Raw genomic sequence first — 11,881 nt, 5'->3', positions numbered from 1 at the left:
ATCACAGCAGATTTCAGTGGTCAGGGAGGTGAAGGCACCAGGATGGCTGCCAAACAGAGAAGTGATTTAACTTTAGACCCAAATCTTCTTCACAAATCAACTACCAGAGGCCTCGATTTCCCTCCTGCAAAATGAAGGCAATCTCACTTGTTATTTATTTTACAGGGGTGCAGTGAAGGTTAATGCGAATAGGGTTTATAAATACCCTAAAAGCCCCCGGGGAAGGTGGTTGCATAAGTGTAAGGTGTTGCACATGGAGAGCTATCTTGGCATACACAAAAATAGAGGGAAGGAGTCCAAAAGGAGAGTTCAAGTCTTAAAAACACACCCAAGAGCAGTTCCTCAGCTGTTGCGGGTGTTATGTAGGTCTCTAAATGCAACTCGCTGAGAGCAACGTGATCCTAAAATATAGGACAGAGACTGACCTGCAGCCTCTGAGAAGGCTCCATACGCCTTGGACGTCTGTGAACTTGAGTTGTCACGTGAAGTTGGACAAAGGCCTGAGTGAGTAAAAACCAGAAGTTCCTAGAGAAACCATCATAAGTAGTTTGAGGGTCTGTGGTCGTGTTCTATGTCTATGTCTATGGTCTATGGTCACACTTCAGGGTATATTAGAATCACGTGGTGATTTTGATAAAAGGCAGATTTCCAGGCCCTACCTCCAGAGATTATCATCACTTGATCTGGAGATCTGCCCAGGAATCTGCATTTTAATAAGCTGATTCTTCTGCATCCCAAACTTTGAGAACCAGTGGTCTAAATGTTATGGTCTGAAGGTCTGTAGTGAACTGTAAATCATTCTGTGAAGGCAGAGATGTGCCGGAGTGGTCCAAATTCTAACCCTGCTTCTAAATTTGGGTCCAGAACAGAGAGTGGAGAGGACAGGAAAGGCAGAATTTTCTGGGGCAGACTCCACATCATTACTAAATACAGTCACTCACATACCCAGAGCAGCCAATGGTACCTAAGGTTATGTACTTAGTTGGAGTAGTTAAATATTCTAGATTCATGCTAATACAGTCTCCACTATCCACATGTGGCTACTGAGCACTTAAAATGTGGCTGGTTGAAATTGAGATTTAATGTAAGTGTAAATTACACATCAGATTTCAAAGATTTAGTGCAAAAAAATATAAAATTTTTCATTAACACTTTTATATTGATTACATGTTGAAAGGATAATGTTTTAGACATATTGTGTTAAAATATATTATTAAAATTAATCTCAGTTGCTGCTTTTTCATTTTCTAAATGAGGTTACTAGAAAATTTTGAATCACTTATGTGACTCACATTATACTTCTGTTGGACAGTCTTGTTCTAGATGAATATACTGGCTGGGTGTTAATTTATAGAATCCTTGATCTTGGAGGGTGCTCCTTTTGGATAATACTGGTATGCCCAAAGCCCCCTCTTCGTTGCTATTTTAGCAGGGTGACTAAATTGTTATGGTCCCTCAAGAGAGAAAAGAGGAGACAGGCCAGACCCAGATCATTCAGTCATCCAAAAAGCCCACCAGACATAAATACTCCCACAATATAGAGAAAGAATCAAAGGGTATAAATTAACTAATAACTGAAAAGGTAATAAAAACCCCAACAGTGTCCAAAGCTTGTGACCCCTTGTGTATTATAGAGTAGCTCTGTCTCCTGGTAACATGTTCCAACCTATTCCCACCCAGGGGAAGGGAGGGAAGAATGAGAGGGATGTAGAGATGGAGTGAGGGAACTCGTACTCAGCTCTGAAAAAGGCAAGAGTGAATGTGGGCGTCTCACTTTCTCCTGGAGTAGACCTTGTACATGATACAAGCCCATCCAATCCTATTTGCAGTGACTCAAAAATAGATTTTTGAAGAGTATTTCTTTAATTGAAAGTAAGTCATTACATTACTGTTCAGGTTCTTTTATTGCTGGCCCAGATGCCGATAAATATACGATTAAAACACGGGCAAAACTCTTGTCAAACGACAGAACGAGCAGAGATAAATTGGTAGGTTATTTGGGAGCATGACAAATTTTACACCTAGAGAAAAGTGTAAGAAAAAGAGATTCTCACCTTGTTAACTAAACTAGAACTGAAAATAAAGATTCAGAGGTGTTCTGACTTCCAGGCTGCTTTGGGTGCTATGGCACCCTAAAATTCTGAAAAGATGCTCCCATTCTCACCAGCCTCCATCTTTCTGGCGGGCCCATTTGAACTCCTCTTACTTGTAACTTCCCTCCTAGAGGTTTGGGAGATACTCGCCATGGCCCTGACAAGCTCTCTGCTTGAATCCCAAGATGCTGGGAGGCCTCCATCCTCAAGTCTTGAGTCAGTGGCCATGGCGACTTTGCCGAGTGACCCAAATTGTAGTTTCTTATTTATAGGCAAGAGCTGAGATTCATGGGGAAAAAAATAATCTTTTCAAAATGCAAAGTTCATAGCATCTTGTCAGTCCTTTGTTTCAGGAGTGACCTCATTCACCCAGCAGAGGGATCTGGAGCAGACCAGAAATCATATTAAGTCGTAGAGAAGGAAAATGTCCCTTCCCTTGCTCAAATCAGCTACCTCACGGGGTAGCATTCGGAAGGATCCACGGCATCTTAGTCTACTGGCACTGACTTATACTAAATTGAAGGTGGCAATCTAGTTTAAGTAGCAGGGTACAAGAGAAGTCACAGATATGCTTATAGTCACATCCTCCTTGTGGCAATGAGTTGTTCCTCAGCCGTACCGGTCAGAGGCCAAAGAGTCTCCTAATTCCGCCATTTTTGTTTTACTTATTGTAGATTTTCTGACAGGAAATGGGAATTTGGTTGATAATTACCAGGCGTACAGATAAGGTTTCCTCATTAAAGTCTCATAAAACCACGAAAATAAATCATTGCAAGTGGAAAGAGAAAGAAAATCTTCTGTTTAGACTTTTCCACGACCATTTAGGCCAATTATTTTTCCTCTTCCAGCCCGGTGACTTTCTTTTCAGCTAGCATAGGACCTGATAATCAGAGGAAAGAATGTAGAGACCTCACAGAACTTTTCTGATTTCAAGTTAATGGCTTAGTATGTCAAGGGCAGGCCGAGCCTGGCAGAATAAATTATGAAAGTGCAGCTGACGAAACACAGGAGAAGAAACCCACATAATACATGTCTGCAGATATGACAGAAACACAAATAAACACCACAATTTCAAGAAAATTGACGGGGTCCATTTGGCCTGTCTCAGAGATCAAAGCTGTTAGGAGTCACAAGAGCAGTGACGGTCCCAAAGGAGACACCACTAGAAATGGGATCAGACCACCCTTCCCTACTCTCCCTCCAAGGGTGTTCCTCCTTCTCTGAGCTTCAACGTCAGGGGTTAGGGACCCTTATGCAGTTTCTCCCAGGAACTGCTCTTCAGGAATTCCCAACTCAGTCACAAGCTCAGGACCTTTCCAATTTTTCTACTGTCACTTCTCTGGTCCCAAGTCCCAGCTTTTCCAACATTTTGCTTTCTTCAGAGTTAGTCTGACCAACCAATCAGAACAATGGTGTTACTGGATCCATATATGTTAGCAATGACCTTCAAGGTTTCTCCCAGGGTTCCTGAAAAACATCTGACCCTTGAATGTTAAGATCTTTCCCAGGGCCGGCCCGTGGCTTAGCAGTTAGGTGCGTGTGCTCTGCTACTGGCAGCCTGGGTTCGGATCCCGGGCACACACCGACGCACCGCTTCTCCAGCCATGCTGAGGCCGCGTCCCACATACAGCAACTAGAAGGATGTGCAACTGTGACATACGACTATCTACTGGGGCTTTGGGGAAAAAGAAAAGGAGGAGGATTGGCAATAGATGTTAGCTCAGAGCCGGTCTTCCTTAGCAAAAAGAGGAGGATTAGCATGGATGTTAGCTCAGGGCTGATCTTGCTCACACACAAACAAAAAAAGATGTTTCCCAGTGGAGCTGTTGCCTGCAGCCCACTTCCTCATCAGAATGCCCTATGACAGCAGAGAAAGAAATGCGCTCTAAAGTCAGTTAATGATTTCAGAGTAAAATTAATCCAGATTATTCATGAACCAAGCTATTAAAATGAAGACATCCAGGGCAGAGTGCTAGGTGGCAGGGTGACCAACCATCCAGGTTTGCCAGGGACTGAGGTGGACTTTCAGTGCTAAACTCAGACAAACCTGGACAAGTTGGTCACCCTACTGGCTGGACCAGAGACATTAACTGAAACCCCACACAGCGCTCATTTCACCCTCTCCTAAGAGACTGAAATGTTTCTTAGGAGTGACTGCAAAGGACCCAAAGATGAGAAGGTTTGATTTAAGTCTGTGAGTGTATCCCCTCACCTTCAGTGACAAGTACAACAGAGGCACGGAGCTCCAGCTGAAAGGCTCTGTCTGCCTCCAAATGTCTCTGTGAGTAAAGGTTATTGTCTCAGTCAGCTTGGGCCGCCATAACAAAACACCAGGCTGGGCGCTTAGACCACAGACATTTATTTTCTCACAGTTCTGGAGGTTAGAAGTCCAAGACTAAGGTGCCAGCTGATTTGGTTTCTGGTGAGATCTCCCCTCCTGGCTTGCAGACAGCCACCTTCTCACCATGTCCTCACATGGCCTTTCCTCGGTGTGTGTGCACCAGGAGAGAGAGAGAAAGCAAGCTCTCTGCTGTCTCTTCTTATAAGGACACTAATCATATGGGGTCAGGGCCCCACCCTTATGATCTCATTTGACCTTAGTTACTTCCTTAGAGATTACATCTCCAAATACAGCCACACTGGGGGTTAGGGCTTCAACATATGAATTTGGGGGAGACACAAACATTCAGTCCATAACAGTCATGTCACTCAGTCAAAAGAAATGGCCAATTTTAAGTCCCCATTCTTTTTTTTTTTTTGAGGAAGATCAGCCCTGAGCTAACATCCATGCTAATCCTGCTCTTTTTGCTGAGGAAGACTGGCTCTGAGCTAACATCTATTGCCAATCCTCCTCCTTTTTTTTCCCCCAAAGCCCCAGTAGATAGTTGTATGTCATAGTTGCACATCCTTCTAGTTGCTGTATGTGGGACACGGCTTCAGCACGGCCGGAGAAGCGGTGCTCGGTGCGTGCCGAGATCCGAACCGGGCCTCCAGTAGCAGAGCCTGCGCACTTAACCGCTAAGCCACTGGCCGGCCCTTACGTCCCCATTCTTAAAGATCCATTGAGAAAACAGATATGACAGCCCTTGGTAGACCAGAAGGCCCTGTACAAGTCACTTATACTGTGATGATCACAGTGATGATGATGGGACATCGAGATGGTATTTTCCACGTCCTACTGAAAACACCCATTTCCTCTTATCTACTTTTCTAAGTGTGTTTACTATTCAATGGTTTTTGTCTACTGCTTGTCACCTGTCGCCTGTGCCCTCAAATGAGCCCTGGGACAGCCTCCCCTAGACCCAAACTACAGACATCTGCCCAGCTCCAGACATCTTCCTCCGCAGGCTCTGCCCTCCCTTCCCTCTCCGCCTTCATGCTCTGGGGCTACAGCCGGAAGCATGGGCTGACGGAGAGAGACAAGGCAGCACTGTGGAGTCCAAAGTCATGACCCTGCTTCCCTTTTGCTACCTGGCAATGCTTCCAGAGGCTCTGTCCTGTGCCTTCCAATCTCCCAGCCCAGAAAGTTATTTTCCATATAATTGCATACAATCTCCAATTACCCAGCTAACTTCATTCATTTCCCACTCAGTCTTATTTGTGCCTATTTTCCTCTCTTTTCAGAAGTTGTTATTAGTGATAGGCAGTATGTTCAAGGAGTTTTTCACTGAAGAACTCTGAAAATATAAGAAAGTAGAGTGAAGGCCTTGGGCATCATCTCTCCATCACTGGAATCTATCTTGTTACCCTCTATCTCTAATTGAAAACACCCGGGCAAAAATTTATTCCTAAATCTAGGTGTCAAGAGCCCGGAGTTAGTCCCTCATTTACCTGAATTTTCATGGAAGCAACAGAGAGACTGTTTTCACAGGTTTGGCAGCCATTCCTTCGGGGCTTCCATTATCTGCCATGTATTAAATAGATCCCCTCCCTTTGTAAGGGTTGTGAGCAACACTGCAGAGGAACAATCCCCGTTCGTCACAGGGAGTTTAATTATCCAGATGAAGTGCCCTTGCAGAATATTGGGCCCGCTGTAGGGAATGTTTGTTGACTGACTACATGAAGATTTGATTCTGCTTTCTAGCCCTGCCTTCATGCTCTTCTTCATACTGGCTGTGATTTCATGACTGATAAAACTGGGAAGAGTTTTAAATAAGAATTCAAGCAGAGAAAAACTGTTGGCTGCTCGTGGGAAAGCGTCCGGCATTCCAGCTGAAACTTCGGTTCTCCTGTCCGTGTGGGGCACACCCTGTGTACATCACCGCAGCTGCGGCAGTGTTGGAGGACACACAGTTCTGAATATGTTGCCTGTGTTTGGACCGCTGCACTACTGAGCAGACAGCAAGTCCATTCAAACCTTCAAGGCTGGCTGTGTCCACACAAAGCATCCACCTGATTACATAAGCAGTGCAATTTAGTCATGGACCAAGACTTTTTGAAATTCAAAAAAGTCAGGAAGGAGGACAAAAAGAGTAGCTTCTCAGTGGAGAAAACTGAAAACACTGCATCAGCCCCGTGACCAAGGTCAAGATCAATGTTCATAAATTATGTTGAAATATACCCTTAATAGGATGTGATAAGAATGGTACTTTACATCAGTGATCTTCCTTTCAAAAGCCCATAACCCCAGTCTAACCTTGAGAAAAACACCAGACAAATTCCAATAACAGGGCATCCTACAATAAACCCGACCAGTACTCCTCAATACTGTGAAGGTCATAAAAAACAACGATAGTCTGAGAAACTGTCACAGCCAAGGGAAGCCTAGGAGACAAGACTTCTCAATGTAATGTGGGATCTTGGATGGGATCCTAGAACAGAAAAGGACAACAGGAAAAAACTAAGGAAATTTAAATAAACTATGGACTTTAGTTAATAATAATGTATCAATATTGGTTCCTTAATTGTGACAAAGGTACCATACTTACGTAAGATAATAATAAGGGGAAATGTGTAAAGGGCATGGGGGGAGTATAGTCCTATATACTCTCTGTACTATCTGCTTAATTTCCTGTGAATCTAAAACTGCTCTAAAAATAAAGTCTATTCATAATGATAAAATAATAAAGGACATACAAGGCAGTGGTACTAGTATGCCAAAGTGGAGGGATGCATCAAGAATAAGTACAATATTTTTTTATTTATTGGACTTCAATGGACCTTGAGTGACGTTAAGCTAAGAGAAATAATTCAGACAGAGAAAGACAAATACCATGTGATCTTACTTATATGTGGAATCTAAAGAAAAAATCCAAACTCATAAATACAGAGAACAGATTAGTGGTTGCCAGAGGTGGGGGGGTGAGGGGCTGAGGGTGGGCAAAATGGGTGAAAGGGATCAAAAAGTACAAATTTCCAGTTATAAGTCAAGTCAGTCCTAGGGATGTAATGTAAAGTATAGTTAAAAAAAAAAAGAATAAATAAAATACCACCAGACCCTTGAACATGGAAGTCAAGTAAGGAGTGAGCACCATAATCTTAGTAAGTTTAATGTTTGTCACTTTATCTACTTCTTGATGTGTAAAACAGTGCTTTAAGATAATTAGTGAAGAAGTCAGACACAAAGATCACAGATTGTATGATTCCATTCTTATGAAATATCCAAAATAGGTAAATCCATAGAGACAGAAAGCAGATTAGAGGTTGCCGGGGGCCAAGGGAAGGAAGGAATGGCGAGTGGCTGGTACTGGGTATGGGGTTTCCTTTTGGGATGATGAAAATGTTTTGGGACTAGACAGAGGTGATAGGTGCACAACATTATGAATGTACTAAACACCACTGAATCGTTCATTTAAAAATGGTTAATTTTACGTTAAGCAAACTTTACCTTGATAAAAAATAATCAACGATAATAAAATAATCTGATAATTTAAAAATAAATCATATAAAAATAAAATAACTTAATATGATAGTAACATAATTAGTGGTGATAAAAATAATTAATAATATAAATGTGATGCTTTTTGTTTGTTTGCTATTTTTTTTGTGTGTGTGTGAGGGAGATCAGCCCTGAGCTAACATCCGTGCTAATCCTCCTCTTTTTGCTGAGGAAGACCGGCTCTGAGCTAACATCTATTGCCAATCCTCCTCCTTTTTTTTCCCCCACAAAGCCCCAGTAGATAGTTGTATGTCATAGTTGCACATTCTTCTAGTTGCTGTATGTGGGACGCGGCCTCAGCATAGCTGGAGAAGCGGTGCATCAGTGCGCGCCCGGGATCCGAACCCGAGCCGCCAGTAGCAGAGTGCGCGCACTCAACCGCTAAGCCACAGGGCCGGCCCTGTTTGTTATTTTTTGTCAGAATTCCAAATGTTAATTTAGCATTATTGTAACACTGTAAATTTGTCAATGACCAAATAAAATACAAGTCATTTTCACTTGGAAAAAAAAAGTCAGGAAGCAGTTATAAGTCAAAAAAGAGGTCTGACCACGGGACAACATTTTGTTGGTGGACACCTGTCAGCGTGGTGGGGAGAGGATTAGGCCAGAATTCCCAGACCCGGCTCTGACATTCAGCAATGTGGGGCCTTCAGCAATAACTTGAATTTTGAGGTTCTCACTGTCTTTGTGAATTGAGAGGAGAGGGCCAGGATGAACATCAAAAACCCTGCCGAGGAGAAAAACCCAAGGGTTTTCACGTAAAATTTTAGACCATTGGCGTGTGAGTGTTAGCAGGAGTGAGAGAGAGGGGAGAACGGGCCTTGCGCCAGCAGCCGGAAAATTGATGGCAATGTTGATTGCCTTGACTAACCTGACCAGTTGTTTCGATCTCACGTAAACCCAGCAGGGGAGCAGTGCAATGCAACGTGTGAGGTTTTACGTGCGACACGGCCCTGTCTCATCAGTTTCTTGAGGCACTGAGGCCATGACAACAGGACCTGGGATGTGGCAGTTTTCAAAATGACAAGCTGGCAGTCAATTTAATCTTGTGCCTCGTTTCCGGGGCTCTCCTTCCCTTTCCAGCAGCCTCTCCAGACTGTGGGCAGACGATGAAGGGGTGTGTTCTGCTGCTGGGGCCCAGCTCTGGCCTGGACCACTCTGCCCTGCCTCTTGGCACAATTAAAGACCTACAGTGAATAAAAGACGTGGGGTGGAGGTGGTGGGTGCTCAAGAGATTGTTTGTTCACCTCTCTCTGCTCCTCAGTGCTCTTTTCTGGATAGGGGATGCTGAATGACGATGGATCATCCACCACTGGGAAGGTAACTTAACTCCTGAGCAGGCTGGTGAGGTCTTTTTTACCACACAGGTAGTCGCCTCCTCCCCGCACAGGACCGTTCCAGGTCGCGGTGCTAAATACTGATACTTGCTCCCTCCCAGATTCTTTTCCATTCTGAAGAGTTACTAAACCATCTGTCGTTAGGGTTTAAAGCAAGGCAAAGCTTCCCCACTAACGGCCCCCTATTACCTAACTCAGAGCTCCCTCTTCTGTTATTCCGTCTAAGTACCAGAATTGGAATTGGGAAGAGAAAACCGTCATTTTCAGTTTCAGGTCAAGAAGTTGAAATTTAAAATCTCTAGTGCCTTCAACAACAATGAAAGATAACAGGAAGTGGGGCAGAAGCTGGGTCTGGCGCCTGTTTGTGAAAGCGAGAAAGAGCTGTTTACACATCACCTTCGGAAATGTGCCATCAGGAGGCTCCGAAAACAGGCACAAAGGAAAAGCTGCTAGATACTATTTTAGACTTAAGATGGAAATAAGTTATAGTCAGAGATAATGGAAATTAGAAAATTTCAACCCTTTAAAGTAACCATAGTGAAAAAAATCTCAAACACTTAGCATATATTCCTTCTAATACAAGACAGCAAAATAAAAGGGTGGCGTCTTTTAGATGTGGCTGTTCAGACACTTGTTCATGCATTTATTCAACAAACATGTCAAAGGTTTAGGATGTGCAGATTAAGGAGGTGGTGGGAACACAGAGATAAGGGTCTCCCCTTGTCTGCCCTGGAGCGACTCACTCAGGGAACACAGGAAGTAGATAATTACAGCAGACTGGGAGGTACCCTACTATGACATAGATTCAGGATGCTATGAGAGCACAAAGGAGAGGCTCAGGTCCTCACTTGGAGGTTAGGGAATGTTCCCAGAAGAAGAGACCCATAGCTGAGCCTGGAAGGACCTAACTAGGCACAAGGGGGTAGGTTGAGGCAGCATCCAGGATCTCAGAATAGGCAACACAGGCTCCAAATGAGGACCCCAGCAGTGCCAGTTCCAGACCCTCGGGCAACCTGTGTGGTTGCCCTGCAGATCTGAGTCTTCGGTGTCTCGAGAGTAGTGTGGCACTCAGATGGTGGAGTTGGACCTAGGTTCAAGTCCCACCTCTGCCACTTATTAGCTATGTGAGAGGCCTTGCCCCACCCCCATACACCCTCAGCCTCTATGTGCACACACATTTTGGTGTAACTGCTGGAGAGTTTTCCTACCTCTTAACTTAGAATCAAGGAGTCTCAATAGCATTCAAAGTTCCCCCAAAGTCCAGCAGTCAGCCAACAGGGGCTTCCCAGGGGCTGGTTAACATCAGAGGAAAACTTGACCCACCTCCTCCCAGGTCTTCAGGTTTTATTTAGGGAACTGAGTCTTCAGCACTTTTCAAACTCTGGTCCTTGGGTCAGTACCCTTCCATGACAGTGTGCTTACTGGGAAATAAGGAAATAGGAAAAATAAGCACAAGGTAGGGAGTTCCATTTTTTATGAAGCTAAATATATTCAATTTAAAAATTTGCCCTTAATTTTGACAGTATACGTTCCCCCTTCTGGGAGGGATATGCGGTGTTGCGTGTCCTTTATTTCACGAACTGATGGTAGGAATAGATGACAGGATTTTTTAAAATGCCTTTTCTTGGCTAAATTATAATTTGGTAACTTCTGGCAAGATTTCAGTTTTTATTTTGAACTGTTATTAGTTGGTGAAATCTCAAAGTCTGGGGATCATTGCAGTGGTCATCTGGAATGAGAGCTGTGGACGATTTCTCCATTTTCTCTCTCTCCTTGGTCAGAGGTAAATTAGGCCTCTGACGAAATCCTAAGGTACTTGAGGTGCGTTCACATGGGTGTTTGCCAGGATAGCATAGGCTATGCTGCGGTGATAAACTAAGCCCAAAATCTCAGAGGGTTAACACAAAAAAACCTCTTCCTTACTCATATTGCACATCCAACATGGGTCAACAGGGGGCTCTACTCCACATGGTCACTCAGAGACCAGGCTGATGGAGGCTCCACCATTCTGTAGCTGCACCTTCTGAAACATGTGGCCTCAGACGATACTGTGAAACATGAAGGGAAGACTGGAGAGCCACACAGGGGCTATTATGGCCAGCCCTGGAAGTGACAAGCCTTGTTTCTACCCATGTCTCTTTAGTCAGAACTCAGACACTTAGGCCCAGTCTAATGGTAAGAGAGGCCGGGAAATGCAGGGGAGCACATGGATTTTCAGTAAACACTACGTGTTTCTGCCATACCTGGACTGTGACGGAAAGATAAGTTGATCAGGTAAATAAGGGCAAGATTGCAAAGAATTATGATTTCCAGTTTAAAGTGTTAGTACACTACCCTAGAGGCATCAGAGAGGCATGAGGGGAAGGCCAACGTTAAAAATGTTGCTTTAAAAAATGTAAATTAATCCCAGTATGAAGGGTGGATTAGAGCGGGAAGGCACCAGAGTCAGGGAGACCAGTTAAGAGGATGTTCTAACAGTCTTGGCATTTGGTAATAAGAGCTGTATTAATGTGACAGAAGGAGAGTGAAAAGTAGAGATGAACACTAAATTTTCTGTAGACGATTAATTGCAT

Source organism: Ceratotherium simum, chromosome 28 (assembly GCF_057802395.1).
Source record: "Ceratotherium simum simum isolate JZ-2026a chromosome 28, ASM5780239v1, whole genome shotgun sequence".
NCBI lineage: Eukaryota > Metazoa > Chordata > Mammalia > Perissodactyla > Rhinocerotidae > Ceratotherium > Ceratotherium simum.
The sequence above is the reverse complement of the archived record's forward strand: the minus strand, read 5'-3'. Positions refer to the sequence as shown.